The sequence below is a fragment of the Apteryx rowi genome, unplaced genomic scaffold, assembly GCF_003343035.1.
Source record: "Apteryx rowi isolate R43461 unplaced genomic scaffold, aptRow1 scaffold_58, whole genome shotgun sequence".
Taxonomy (NCBI): Eukaryota; Metazoa; Chordata; class Aves; order Apterygiformes; family Apterygidae; genus Apteryx; species Apteryx rowi.
Window position 1 is genome coordinate 978,778 of NW_020450849.1, and position 15,024 is coordinate 993,801.

The following is a 15,024-nucleotide window of genomic DNA, read 5'->3' on the forward strand; positions in this document are numbered from 1 at the left end:
AAATTTTGAGAACAGAAGGAGTAACTATATCAATAACTATATGGGCCAATGTCAACAGTTGCTCCAAAGTTGTTTTATCTGTGATTTTATAAGAAATACTGGCACTGTGTGTCTGTATATATTCACAGAACTATGGTTTGTACATCGTTCAAAACCAAACTTTTTCATCCTGTAGGCCTGTCATATTAGCCTAGCCTCCTAAACCAGACAAAATATAACTTAAGGGCATCCAGTTAAGTTTACATTATGCACTTAAACCTTTAGCCTGATGGTTAGGACTGCAAAGGTGAGCTTGAGAAAGGGAATGAGGTGTCAGACTTGAAAGAGGAAGTTAGGCAACTGGTTGTTTCTTTCCCCCTTTCTTCCCTACGAGATCCCCCAGGATGTGTGACTCTTTTTTTTTTTTTTTTTTTTTTTAGCAGAGTCAGCGTGTAAGTACCAGCAACCTCAGATATCATAAGTGAGAGTAGAAATTGCCTCTCTGTTAATGATGTTATATCTTATTAGGAAAAGAATGAGGATGTTGCAGCAGATTAGGTGATGGGGGATGGAGGGTGTGTGGTGATATGGTGCAAGGAAACCTAAAACACCAATGTAGGTTACCAGCTCTGTTATGCTTGCTTCTGAGGGTGCTTCCCTGTGGGGTCTGCCTTTTAACATCTGTTCTAGTAAGTGCTCTATTTCTTTAGGTCAGTGAGGTCATAACATGGTATCTAATGCTGAGAATTTAATTTTGTAGATAGTGAGTTTGAATGTAGATTAAATCCTTCTCTATAGTTAGATTTATGCATCCAACAACCAAAATGTAAGATCACTTTTTGCTTTGTACTTCACTGTCAAATAAAAGGCTGTTTTGATGAAGAGTAGTATAAACTAGATGGACAGTCATTCATTTGTATTTTGCGAGCTGCTGAGCTGCTTTTCATCTAGTTTTTCTGTTTCAGAGGAACAGTATGATTGCTCAAGTCTCCAGATGTCAACAAACAGGCACTTGTGTTGACAGTGGGCACTTGCTCGTATGCCCACTGAAAGGAAGTAAATCCTATTGCTCCATAGTTTGATTTAGTAGAACTTTGGCTTCCAAAATGAGATTAAGCTGTGCAGTTGCAGAGGGGTGGAAGCCAAGCTTTTAACTAATGGCATTAGGAATCTAGTAAAATCTTTCTGAGTGAGTGGACATTATGTAGGATGCTAGTGTATCAAAGGGTTTATCAGCACAGTGAATTTAATCCTTTTAACCTTATACATCAAAATACATCACTTGACAGGATTATTACTAAGTATTAATGAAATCCATCAAATCATGCTTAAAAATATGACATAAACCAAATAGTTCATTTTGAAGTTCTCAGAAAGATAGTGCCATGAAAAATACAGTTAAATGAGCAGTTGCAAAGAAGTTGGAAGGCCAGGTTAGTACAAAGACAAATGACATCTTACTTAACTGTATGCAGCAGATTTTTGAACATCACTTCCCAATGAGTAAATCTGTCCTATCAAGTGGTATGATAAAAAGAAGCGGATGCTAGATCTAGTCATTTTAATTACCTGGATTTGTTCCAYTGAAATGTGGTTGCCAGGATATTGTTGCCTGAGTTATATAAAAGACAAATGCAGATGCTATATTCTTGCTTGTACAATGTATGAGGATGACACCATTTTTGTGAAGTTTTCCCATTTGAGCATTTCTCATGTGGTCCTGGTTGAAAAATACTGCTTAATAGTCATAGCTTCTTCTATACTTGAAGTGCTGCATTTTATCTGCTTCTTAATGTGAACAGAGAAAAGTTATTCTGTACATGAAGAATGCATCGAAACCAGTAAGAGATCTCAGCAAGGTAAGAGATTAAATTTGAAACAGATATTTTCCTTTCATTTCATAGACTAATAAAGGACCAATAAGGGCTAAATTAAAGTAGGATAAGTCAGGCTCCTTCTTCACACCTCTTTCCTTGCAGGAAATTACACAAGCTGAGTCCTCTGTGCATTGCAGACTAGTGTGACATAAGGGTACTAAGGCAGCTCAAATGAGCTAACTCAAGTACCAGCCTAGCACAGGCTGGTAGCAGCATGAAGCTAACTAAACTATTGCGATGCCCAGACTGTTTTCAATATCTTACTAATTGTTGGCTTAGCTATCTTTTGCCTCATCTTGTACAATCTTAAGGCTCCTAGAAGAGGACTCCGTTTTGTTTTAATCAGTTAATGACATTGAGTTCTTGTGGGGGGGAGGGGGAGGACGTAGTTATTCCTGCAGAACAAATCTGCTGTTGTTCTGTTGTAGATGAGATGGCACACACCTTCAACGTTGGCAGAAAGCCTAAAAGATATTAAAAAGAAGGTCTGCAGTTGATTTCTTCCCTTCCTTTCTTAACTTTGTGTATATAGTTTATTTGAATGTAGAGTGTGGGGGTTTCTTTAATCATCTCTGAACTGATTCAGAAAAAGAGAACATAAGAAGTATCTCTTCTGATTAATAATTGATTCCTGTGTTGGTGAAGGTTATGGATGTTTCTTAGGGGTGGGATGGAGTTTTGTTTGTTTGTTTTAGTCTTGTTCTCTTGCTCATAAAAACAGTCCATGATCCTGTGTGGGGTGGAGTGTGCGTAGTTGGTTTTTGTTGTTGTTTTTAACATATTACCTTGTGATCAGGGTTTTTCATAACTTTGGGTCCATTCTTTGGAACAATGACCACTTAGTATTCCTTCTTTTTAATACTTTATCTTCATTCTCATGTACATACACCAACAGCCATTCCTCTCTACTCCTTGTTCCTGCTCTTTTTGAGAATTATATTCTTCTATCAGTCAGAAGAATTGTCCTAAATTTTCTGTAATTTGGCTAAGGAATAACATCTCACTAATAATGAAACTTTTCATAGAATTAACATTTCTCTGGACAATTTTTTAGTAATATTCTTTAAAATAAATTATTAGATTACAGAGCTTACTTTATAATTACTGTGCTTGACATATGTTTGTATTTATATGTTGGGATTCTTAGTGCTGCTAACATTTTTTATGCAGTATCTAGAAAACAGAGGAGTTTTGTTGTGGAGGCTTTTTGTGAGGGGTTTCATTCTCTATATTGGTAAGGAATTCAGATTCCCATCGAAGATCTGGGATTTCAGGGTGATGTTTAGGGAATTGTATAGTTTTTAGGCGTGCTAAAGATCCAACAAATACTGGTCCATGTCTGAAGTTGCATGGAAAAATAAACACTAATCTTGTGATCTGGGCCACAGTATCAAGAAGCAAGGTGGTAGGTCTAGTCTCTGTTGAGCACAAAAGGCAAATTAAATTTGTTGTCCAGACTTCCATCTGATGTGCTGCACTTGGTTAATCCATCCTAGAGAGAGAATGCGGGGGGGGGGGAGACAGTAGCAAAAGGAAGCCTTCTAAGTTAATGCTAATGATTTGAGTATAGAGCATCTAGGAAGAGTAATTTGTAATAGGCGGCCACAATTTAATTTTACATCACGTCATGAGTATTCACCTTGTTGTGGTCTATTGGAGTCCTGTTTTATCCAGATGATGGGTCAGCACAAGAGCTCAGAAGCTGGCTGGCAGAAAATGTCTCCTGAAAAGTGCCGTGGGAACTAAGGCTTAGGGAAGAAGATAGACGTGGGGTTTTCACTAAGTGAATAAGAAGGTTACTAAAGGTAGCAGATAAAATTAAATTTAATAACTTAAAAAGCAACTAACGGAGGAGAGGGGAAAAGAAAGGGGGACGACTGGCTTCAAAGCTGTGAAACTTCAAAAAACACCTCATATTACTTTTGAACTTTGGAAGAAGCTGTACTATGTTATATAAAATCATCTCAAGTTCAAAATCAAATGTAAATGCAAAAATATGCAAGTTTCGCTATTGGCTGTATGGAGGGATTTCCATTCATCTACTTTAAAACAAACAAAAACCAAAACAAAACACACAAGCTTTCCATTCTCCTGTGATATTATTGCTTGATGGCTCTGATCCTTTTATGTCTTCCAGCTTTTCCAGTCTTGTGGTTACTTATATTTCTTTTTTTTTCCCATCTACAGTCTCTACGTGCATGTTAATTTTCTCATGTGTTTGTATACGTATATACATTAATACTTCCCATCTTTGCCTCCAGTGCTATTTGTAAGCAAGTAGTTTTTTCCTGTCTCATGCTGGCCTTCTGACATCATTAGGACTTCTGTATTGTTAAAGGTGTGTTTTGTCATTGTCAGAAGCAACAAGATGGAATGGGGGTTTTCATAAAACTGCTTTCCTGCACAGCTAATGGGGAAATGGCAACTGTCCTTGCAGAAAGACAGCTTCAGCCCTAGTGATAACATCAGTGACAAAAAACTACGAATTTCCTGCGTGGTTCTGACTAAGGTTTGCTCAAGAGCATTTTATGCACCCTTCTAGAAGCTAAGTCTAGCAAAAATCATTTTAATAAAGTATCTGTTGCACCACGTCTTTTAGGTTTATAAGAACAGTGTTGGCAATGAAATATTGGAATACTTCCTCTTAAGAATGTAGCGTATGAAATCCAATGGGCTGTAGATAGATCTAGTTATCTAAATAGAAAGGCACACACAAAACTATAAGAAACAACTTATAGGTGGTTTCTCTGCAGGTAGATGGAGCCCCAGTCACCCATTACATAATGAAATTTACTGGTAGAGTCAAAACGTGCTTCCAAAATGTACCACCAAATTATGCTGTACACAAAAGGCAAGGCAAAATTACACTACTGAAAAGGGAAATGGGGTGGAGTCCGGTGATCAGACTTTGTCCAAAGGCTGTGTTTCACCTTTAGGCTTCTGACTGACGTGCTTAAACAGAGGCCAGTAAAATGTTAAATGATTATTGAATCTGAAGGGAAATCTCTGAGGGGAAATAAGCCCAAGCTTTATTTGAGGAAATTCTGGAACTTCTCAAGTAGCACTTTCATTTTGTGATATTTCCTTCTGTTTACCTGTCACAGTTCTGATAGGTGAATCACTTTGTTTTTCTGTAGTACAATTGTAGTTTGGGTTTTATTTGTTTTGAAACTTGCGCCTTTTTCATTCTAGAAAACCTAACAAATAACTGGAATTCACTACATGATTTAGCAAACAATATTTAGATGATGTGCTTCATGACATTGCTTATGAGGCTTTACAAGCACAATCTACTCTCAAATGGTGCCACAAATGTAGTCCTACTCTCTCTATTCAGGCTCTTGTTAGGCTTTTGTACTGAGCCCAAATCCACAGGGCTTGTGTGCAGTTAAATTCCATGTATTTTGGTATGTGACATTGTTTCCTCCTTTGGCTCTGGCATTTTTCCTCTATTACCACTTCACATCTGAATCTCAACTGTTTTGGAAACATCCCATGTTTCCAAACACCACGTTTCTTTTTTCTGTCTTGTTTATCTCTGAGGGCAAGTAACTGACTAAAAGATTCCTCACGTTACTTAATGGATATGTGGTCTAAGGGCTCTTCCAAAAACTGATAGAACCAATATAAGCAGCATTTGCAATATGGCCTTTGAGGGAGTCCCAAAACAATGTGATGCATGAGAAACGCCCAATTTCAACAAAAGTAAATAAATCTTCCTTTGCCATTCTCTGTCTTCTCTCATCTGCCTGAAACAGTCTGGGGGCTGAAAGTTGTCCAGGATCTCTATTGTCTTCTAAACCATGAAGTCTGTTCAACTTTATACATTTTTTCCTGACTAGGTTTTTGCAATTTACCTTGCCTGTTTCTTTTTGTCTGCCCCTCTTCCCAGCTCTGTGAAAATATACTAGTCTATTCTTTGTTTTCGTGGACTTAGTGCATGATTTGCTCCTAAGAGACTCCTCTTTCCCTTCTTTTTTTTGTTTAAGAAAGGGCAACTCCCAAGTCCCGTCCCTGAGAAGTATAAAAGTACCAGCTCTAATGCTAGCCAATTTTCTTAACATTCTGCTTTTTTTTACTGAAAGTGCAGTGAAGAACCTTAAGCATTTACCATCATTTCTAGCTTAATGAACATGTACTCTACTAGCAGAAATAAACTTGTTCTATGGTAGAGAAATTTTCATAGTGATAATGTCATATAATCTATTATTCATCATTGATACATAGACCAGTTCCCCAAATCATCCCACATGTCCTGTTGAATTTCACTTAATTCACATGTGTGCACATGGTCTGTGGGAAGAATGTAGCAGAGATGCTTAAAAAGTCTTCCTAAGCTGCATTTTTCACTTGTCGTTATTTTAACCTTTCCTCTAATCCACAATACAAGTACAATTGCACATCACTCCAGTTAGTTTCATGGTGGAAAGAAGACTTATTGCCACAAATCARAGAAAACTTAACAGAGTTTTATGCATATAATTTAAATCATTAAGGGTATGTGTATATGGTTTTTGTATACTTTTTATTGCCTCATTATTTTTCATGTCAGGTTTAACAGATTAATGACCAATTCGCTTCTGTATTTTTTTTTTAAACCTCTTATGTTTAAGAAAAGGGGAGGGGATAATTTAGTCATCTAGTGATAGCATGGTTTATAATTGAGACAGGCTATTAGTTATCACTTTACTCAGCTTAAACTGGCTCTCAGATTTGGAGTTGAGAATAATTTTCTCCAGAGTATACAGATGAGAACCTGCTGATGGGTCGTTGCACTTAAGTTTCTTGTTTGTTTTGATAGGGAAAAAGCTGCTTGTTTGTTTTTGTTGTTGCTTTTTCCCTTCCTTCCTAAAACTAGGTTGTCAATGTGTAACTGCAAAAAAGCAGAGCCCAGTTAGGAGCTGAATTCCAGCCCCTCCTATTTCTTTGTTACCTATAAAACAGAGCTGTAACTGGGCATTTTGGTTTTCAGTTTGGAGCACAGAAGAATCCTTTTGTTCCAGAAATTTTATATAATGATTTGAATGAATCCCTGTGCAATTCGAACTGATCAAATTCTACTGAAGCTTCTATGGAAGTCCAGTGTAGTTTCAGACTCTATTTATATAGCTCTATCTATATATATCTCTAGCTAATGTATCTTTACCTAAGGAAGAAAATGCAGTTATGCAGAGCAATGACTTGTACATGTTTTCTGGTTTCTAGAACATCTGATTGCATGGTTTATTGTACATGCTTGTTTAAGATTTCTGTTATTCTTTTTTAAGCTGGCAATCTGATTGTATGAGATTTTTACATTTTACATCTTCAACTTTCTATATATATAATGCACTGTCATGCCTGATATCAAATAATTGAACATATTCTCTTCTGTAATTGAAATAGCATGTCTGCATCTTGCTGTCTTATGGGCTGAATCGCTTCCAAATCATTCTGTTCTTTCTCACTTGTTTGCATTACATTGAAGGTTTTGAGTTTTATTTTAGTTGGATATAAATGCCATCACTATTTATTAAAAAAAAAAAAAAACTGTTTTGGGGAAGAAGAATTTGAATTAGATGCATATGTTTAAATAATATTTTGGGTTACAACATTTTGTCAAAAAAAAACCCAAAAACATAAGATTGAGTCAGTTGGGAAAAACATATTTTCCAGATACAGCATTCCATATTCTGGTACAAATAGAGGAGTGATAGCTGTGTAAACAAAAACAGCAATGCACCTTTTGACACRATCAGGCCTTGAGAAACTTATGAAAATGCAAGAATCTTGGGACTAACAATCATCCAAGCCTGAAAAGAATCATATAAGTCTAAGAAATGTGAACGTGAGGAAAATGCAAGTCTTAAATGTAAGTGTTAAGCACCGGACTCTCCTGTGTTAATCTTTAAACTTGGTTTTCCCATAGCCTTTTTTTCTGTAAGAAACAAAAGATTTACTATGTCAGATCAGATCACTGAGAGATAAGTACTTAATATTTTACAGGAAAATGAATGTTTATCAGAAAGGATTAGCCAACTGCATTTCTCCAAAGGAGGATCAAATACTAGAGTGAATAAATAGCACTTTGAAGCCAGTATTTTAATATGCTTGTTCAGCATGCTTTTTGTTGTTGTCCTCTGAACCAAACTTTGCCTTGCAGAAATCTGTAGTTCAGGTCTATAAAAAAGCAGCTCTCCCTTTAGCCTAAGAGGTAGATAGGCAGAGTATGGTATTTAAAATGTTTTTCTTCACCTAAGCCCTGTTCTGTTGGGAAAAAAAAACCTTCTGTGCCCAATAATGATTTTTTTTTGTCTTTTATTATTTTTAAATGATTTCTTTCTGTCAAAAGTGTAACTGCATGGTTTCCAAAGAAGACAGATTTCAAAAGAACTAATTGTTAATTTTTAAGAGCTCTGTAACAAAAACCAGCAGGTTATGTTCACCTTTGTGTGTTAGTTATGTTCCCTGGCTTGTTTTCTGCAGTAAGAAATTAGGATTTACATTTGTGAAATCAGATAAGCAAAGGGTTTGAGGGTTTCTTTTGTTTTTTTTTCCCCCCTTTTCCAATTCATGATGTCCTACCCCTCCTCCTTCAAAAGAGAAATGTCATCTTGAACTTACAATTGAGAAAAAATATGTGTTAAATAGGTGAAGTAAAAAGTATATTTGCATAGCCTGGAGCAACAACCTGGAAGAGAGGTGAATTGTATTTAAATCTCGGGCTGCCTGGAGTGCTTTAATTCTATAGCTAAATGTTCTCTATCTGTCTGTCTGGATGTCTGTCTGTCACACAACTCAGCACTTTTGCTGCGGATTTGGCTAGTTTGCAACTGATACCCTGTCTTGGTTTGTTTTCCCGCCTGCTGCTGCCTTCTTGTTCTCCAGCTCTTCCCACAAAGAACATCTAATTGAATTACCTTGTACAGGAGCCAGGCTGCAGAAGGGGAACCAGAACTGCTTTGCCGCTCGCAGTCAGGGAGGGAGGGGAGGCAGCAGCTTTGACAAGCTGCTGTTGAGAATGATGCAGCCACCCAGGACAAGTACCTGGCTCTCCTGGTAAATAGGGACAGCACCTAAAACACTGAAGCCATTTGATTAACACTAACAGAAACAGTGGGAGCGTTTCCAGGGAATAATCATTTTTCTGAGCAATGCTCTGCAACTAACAGCTAATGCTGACAGTCAAGAGAACAATGATGAAGCAAAATTGAATGGACTTCTTCATTCAGGGGTGAAGCAGCTTTGGGTAGATTTCTCTGTTCCCCTGAAAAAGGCTATGCAGCTTGTTCTAGGGGAAACATTAATCTGTCAAAGCCTACCCTATCACCATCCCCATCAACATGTAGGGGACTTCAGCATGTTTTTGTCCATGCTCTGGCTGACTTCCTTTGAGTATAGTGAACTATTCAGGGAATTTGTGTGTGCTTGTGTTTCAGTCCCATTCAGGGTGGAATAAGGGGGCTTTTAGATGCCAAGTTGCTGCCAACTGTTCTTGTTCTTCTGGTAAAGCCCAGATGTTCTGGAGAACATCTGTGGGGTATGAGATGGAAAGTGGAGTGGCTTTGACCTGCTCTGTTTTGCTATTTCTATATGATCAAAATAAAAAGCATTTTCTGTTCTCTTCTCTAACCCTGTTGGAGGAAGAGGGAGATAGGAGCTGGTGAACAGTCTAGGCCCTGCAAGAATACTGTGCACCTAATAATATTGGTACCTTATTTAAAAGCATAGTACTACCACAGTCTCATGTAAAATACCAGTCTTTAATTCATATGCATGGATGCAATTGTTGGCAGTTAAACATATATATCTATATCTCATCTCTCTTGTTTTTTCTTATCAACCTCTTCTACAAAGGCAGAATATAAAATGACTGGAATCAAGGCTCATCAATGCATTTAACATTTAGTTAAATTCTCTCAGTCCCAGGATCATTGTATCTCATCAAAGTTATTGGTGCTCTTGGATACCCACTGTTATATATGTGTTCTTTTTTCCAGGTGGTATTTCTAAATAGTTTTGGATTTGTTCTGTTTTTTTCTTGAGGTGTTTTTTTTTTTCCTTTAAGGGATGCTACTTGAAAGAAAGAAGGTCTAAGGCTGTTGGGAGTGGAGATTGTACCTTTTTATTTAAAACAAAAACACTGTCTCAAAAAACAGAATGCTGAAAACCATTTGCCCTGATGCTTTAAACATAATCAAATGCAGATGAAGGTTTCATTACCTTATTGTACGTGCGCGTGATCCAACTCTGAGTATATATTTCCTAGTAAAAGCATGACAGCCTCTTGTTTTGTGAAAGTTTGTTATATCACAAAGTGATATTGTTTTTAAATATAGGTTAGGTTTTCTGCTTATCAGACTTTGGTGTTTATTTTTCTTTACAGAAAACTGCAGTTAAAGGCTTAAATTTTCTTTTTAAGGAATAGATATTCTTTTTTGATAATCCGGCCTATGATGAATGTCGATGGAAAATATAAAATTTTACTAATAAATAAAACTAAAAACTGATTTTACTGGTGTTAAGACTAACATGACAGAAACTAGCAGCAACACTGAAATAATCTCATCTACATTTTTTTGATGACTTTAATTATATATTAAAAAAAAGTGTATTGATTTAGGATATTCACTCTGAAGAGAAGCCTACAAAGAGAACCTAAAGGTCACCCATTAGATGCACCTATCAAGAAATCCTGCTCAGACTTAACTACGGAAAGAAATGGAGAGAGGAAGTATTTGGTTTTAGGAGATGAAATTGAGGTGAAAGAGGCAACCTAGATCAGAGTGAGAAAAGACCAAAAAAGGGGGATGGAGGGAAGCAGGCTGAGGAAAAGAAATTTTAGTTTCACGATGACACTGGTGTATCTTTGCAACAAGCCATGAAACTGATTTATGCAGTTCTGGCAGCAGACAGAAATGCAGTATGCTTTAAGGGTGACCTGGTGAAAATTCTCACTGGAAATGCATCCTCTTAAATGTTGGCAACGATTGAAGCGCCAGTTCTATACTCAGCAGCTACTTCTTTGTGAAGCTAGGAACAAGTAAAATAAATAACGCTTGTTAATCCCAGCCTTCTCCTTGCTATGCCTTTTTCTGAAGCAGATGGAGGCTTACCTATGAACGTGAACAGTGTAGATAAGAAGCAGGGAAACCCAGTGATCCCAAGAACGGTTTGCTTTGTCATACCAGATGCCTGAGGACTCCTCATGTGACAGAGGCTAATAGGATACAATAATCTGTTGCTTTAAAAAAGGTGTGTAGCCTACTCAGAAAGGTTTGGGCTCAATTGCTAGATGCTGAATGAGAGAATCCTATGGAAGAAAATAGGGTATGGTTGTACTGAATATGCATAATCAATTAATGTTGTACTCCGAAACTTAACTGCCAAACTCTTAGCATGTGCTTAATAGAAAACTGTTATTTGAGACTTTTAAAAACCTGATTGGCCAAATTTGGATAGTTCTAAAGGGACAAGCAGAAGTCATGGTTGCATCTGCAAGTTGAATGCCCTCTCTGCAAAATCTTAAACAACTGACTTAATTTTTTCAAATAATGTTCCTATATTCATTATATAAAACAATTTTTTATCTTTATTTTTGGAAACAGTTGAACCATTCTGGCTGAATATAAGTGTTTTGAGGCAGATCACTTTAATCCAGATGATTATAACTTTGTCAGGTCTCCAGTAGCTGAAACTGCAGAGTCTTGCAATGGAAAATGATAGGCAATTTTATCTCCAGACATTCGTATTGATAGGGGTTTTTTTGGTTTTAAGTGCACTGCATTAGATTTTTTTTTTAATTGTTAAGAAAAAATCCTCAGATATGAACCATCCAAAGAACAGTCACGTGAACCCTGTGATACTGTGATAGCAGCAGTCATCCAATCAACAAAAATGTGAGTTAACAAAGCTTTTCTCTAGAACTCTGCTGAGAGAGGTGGAATTTTTTTTATTTTTTTTTCAGGGCTGCTTGGAAATTTTAGATTAAATGACAAAGTATAAAACTCCAGTACTGGAAACAAATATTAAACAAAAACAGTCTTTGTTTAAGGCTGGTACTGATTTTTTTGCTTTCTGCTCTAAGAATGGAGGTCAGTTGTCATGTCCCTGATAAAAGCTTCCCACGTTACTTCCTTCTAAGTTTATTTTTACCATGTGATAAATGTACTATTCACCCTCCAACTAAGTCAAACAGACACACGCACACACATGCGTGCGCGCATGCTTGTTAATTAATGCGTCTGCAAGCATGCTAGCTCAATATGTGTAAGATACATTTTGATATCAAGTTTCACTTGTGATTAAGGAAACTTACCCTTCTATTTAGGATTAAATCAGCAAAGGAATGTGAGCTCAAAGCCTCAAAAATGTCTGTCTTGAATCTTTTTCCTGGAAGAAAAGCAAAGTCTTGCTGTTCTGTCTATGGATTAAAATATCTTTTTGCAATGTCTTAATTTATCTTTACTTGAACTAAAATATAGTATTATCATGATATGAAGTCCAAACTTCAGTACGGATACTAAATTCAGGAAGAAGTGTAACTTGACTGTTTTGGCCTAGATCAGTACGCAGTGCTAGTCCATCTTGTACTTTAGAGAACAGCAATATGCTATTATGTGTACCTATACCTGTCCGGAAAGAGAAGCCTATTATCCTGTGAAATGTTCCCCCTCATCCCCCACTCCTTCACTTCTGCCAGACTTATCACAGAGAAGTTCAGATGGAGCTTTGTCATAGCAAATATTAACCCCTTCAGCTTTCTGAAAATATCCCCAGAAATTACAAAACACTGTCCTACTTGCTCCCCTGCTCTCTCTCTTTTCCCCTTTCCCTTCTCCCAACCCCTTGGATTCCTGCTGCTGTTGATCCCTTTTCACCCCCCAACAGGAAACAGAAAATGAGTTCTGAGAGTGGTTCTCTGTGGAGAACTACTCACCAGTGGTCATGATTGTGTCAATTTCTGTAAAATATTTTATTTGTTTGAATAGATTCCCCACTCCCTTTCCAAAAATGCCCTCAAATATCTTTCCACATAACATGGACTAGTTTGCTTTCAGGTCATACAGATTATCCTGTAAACTTTTTTACTTTGCCGATATAAACGTTTTAAGATGACTGGACTCTAACATGCATCTTGTTCTGCAGGCTCTTATTTTGTTATATGATTCTTTTATTTTTTTTTATATATTCTTTTAATTTGATATTTCTGATTGATATGAAGTGCTTTTCTTTTGCTGTTGAAAGTTGGGAGGGAGAGGGGAAAACCCTGCCTTATGAGAGTCATCCAGAGAAGTTGCTGCATTAACATTATTAAAAGTACCTTAAAGTTTTGCTACATTTCAGGTAATCTAGTATAGCTGCTCAGCTGACTGGTAGAGTGAGTATTGACTAATACTGTCCTAGTGAACCAGCATACATTTTTAGCTTAAGTATTCTACATTCAATCTGGATTCAGTATTCACAGCAGGAGTGAGTTCCAGATGTGCAAAGTTCTTTGTGTGTTTGGCTTGCTTTTTTTTCCTTTCCCTTTCTAATAGTTTTTCTTATCACACTTTTATCGCCCCCTCCACCTCCCTTCTAATAGTTTTTCTTACCACACCTTCCCCCTCCTGCCCCTGTCTGGATTGAGCTGGCAGGTAAGATTGCCACATAGTGCAAGTTCCATACATACTTGAGATTTGCATAATGGATGCCAGCATGTGTGGTTTTACTTTTATGCACTTTGTAGTGGTATACAAACCAGAAAACCCCAAGTTTGACAACCAAAACTTATGCAAGACAAATCTAATCAGCAAAAATTTTGCTGTGTAAGAAAATGAAATCACACAGGAAGTCCTGAGTATAAACTTGAGTCTGTTAACTAGTTTTTCCATTTAGTTGAGAAGAAATAAAAAGATGAGAATGACTTATGCAACTGCTTCAGAAAGCAAAACTTTCAGTGCTCACTGGCATTTGTTTCTGTAGATCTCAAGTCTACCTCACACATTCCAGATGCACTAGGGCATGAGCCTTAAAACTGTATTTAAAAAAAATCCACATTTGGGATGTTTTTTAAAACCAAATATGAAAAAACATATAATAAAAGTCCAGTTTTAAGTGCAGATATTTTCACTTCTGCTGTAAATTTCTTAGCTTGCCTGAATAACAATCTTTATATTTCAATTGCTGAATAAAGAATAGAATACAATTATGTCTTTCCACTTGAGTTTTGCCTGTTAAAAGTGATACTTTTTATCACATGGATGACAATGGTGTATGGGCACAAAATATAATAAGCAACATTTTTAATGTACTTTAGAGTCCTGAAGTCCCCATATTATTTTCAAAATAATATAGGAGTCTTTTATATAACTCTTTTATATAACTAGGCATTACTCTATCCATATTGTTGAGAAGAATTTACAGCTTTATCCAGAGCCCATCAAAAATTCAAATGAAGACATTTGTGCTTAATTCTACCCAAATAAGCCTGTTAACTTAAGTTCTTATCTCCCTGACTGCCAAATTAAAGCCAAAACTTGGGGGAAAAAAATTAGCAAGTTTTTTCTTTTTTTTTTTTTTAGTAGTGCAAAAAAAACCCAAACCCAGACCTGTGCTCAAAAATCGTTGCATCCAAATGAAGATTCTGAGTGAAATGTAGAGTATACTTCAGTCCTAGTGGCAAAACTCTCAAGTATTCCAAGACAACCAGGATTTTTAGCACTTGTGTTCATCTCTTCAAAAGGCGCAAGTAAAAAGCCTTAAAGTTAGGGAGCTTAACACGTGAAACTTTGCAGTGGTTCGTACTGCACTAGTTTGATATCACAGAGCTATGGAAATCAAGGAAACAGAGTTAACTTGTTAGGGGCACGTACATCCCACTTCTAGCCATAGGCATTCCCCAGGGAGCTACCTCTTTAGCTACTCTGAAATACTATAGAGTATGTATAAAAGAATAATAACCTTATGCTATTCTTGGGAAATACATTACATTACAGTTGTGTTAGCAACATAAATATTTACGTGAGAAAGAGGTGGTGGTGGTGGGGAAGTTTGCTAATACTCTGTGTGGCCAGCTTTCTATATTAGAATGTTTTTAAAGAAGCTGGTAACAATGACTTTTTTTGGCTCTGAAAAATGTTGCTTATATGGGACAAGTTGCTGTGCCTTCTTTATACGATTGTTAACAATCTAGTTTAAAAAATTT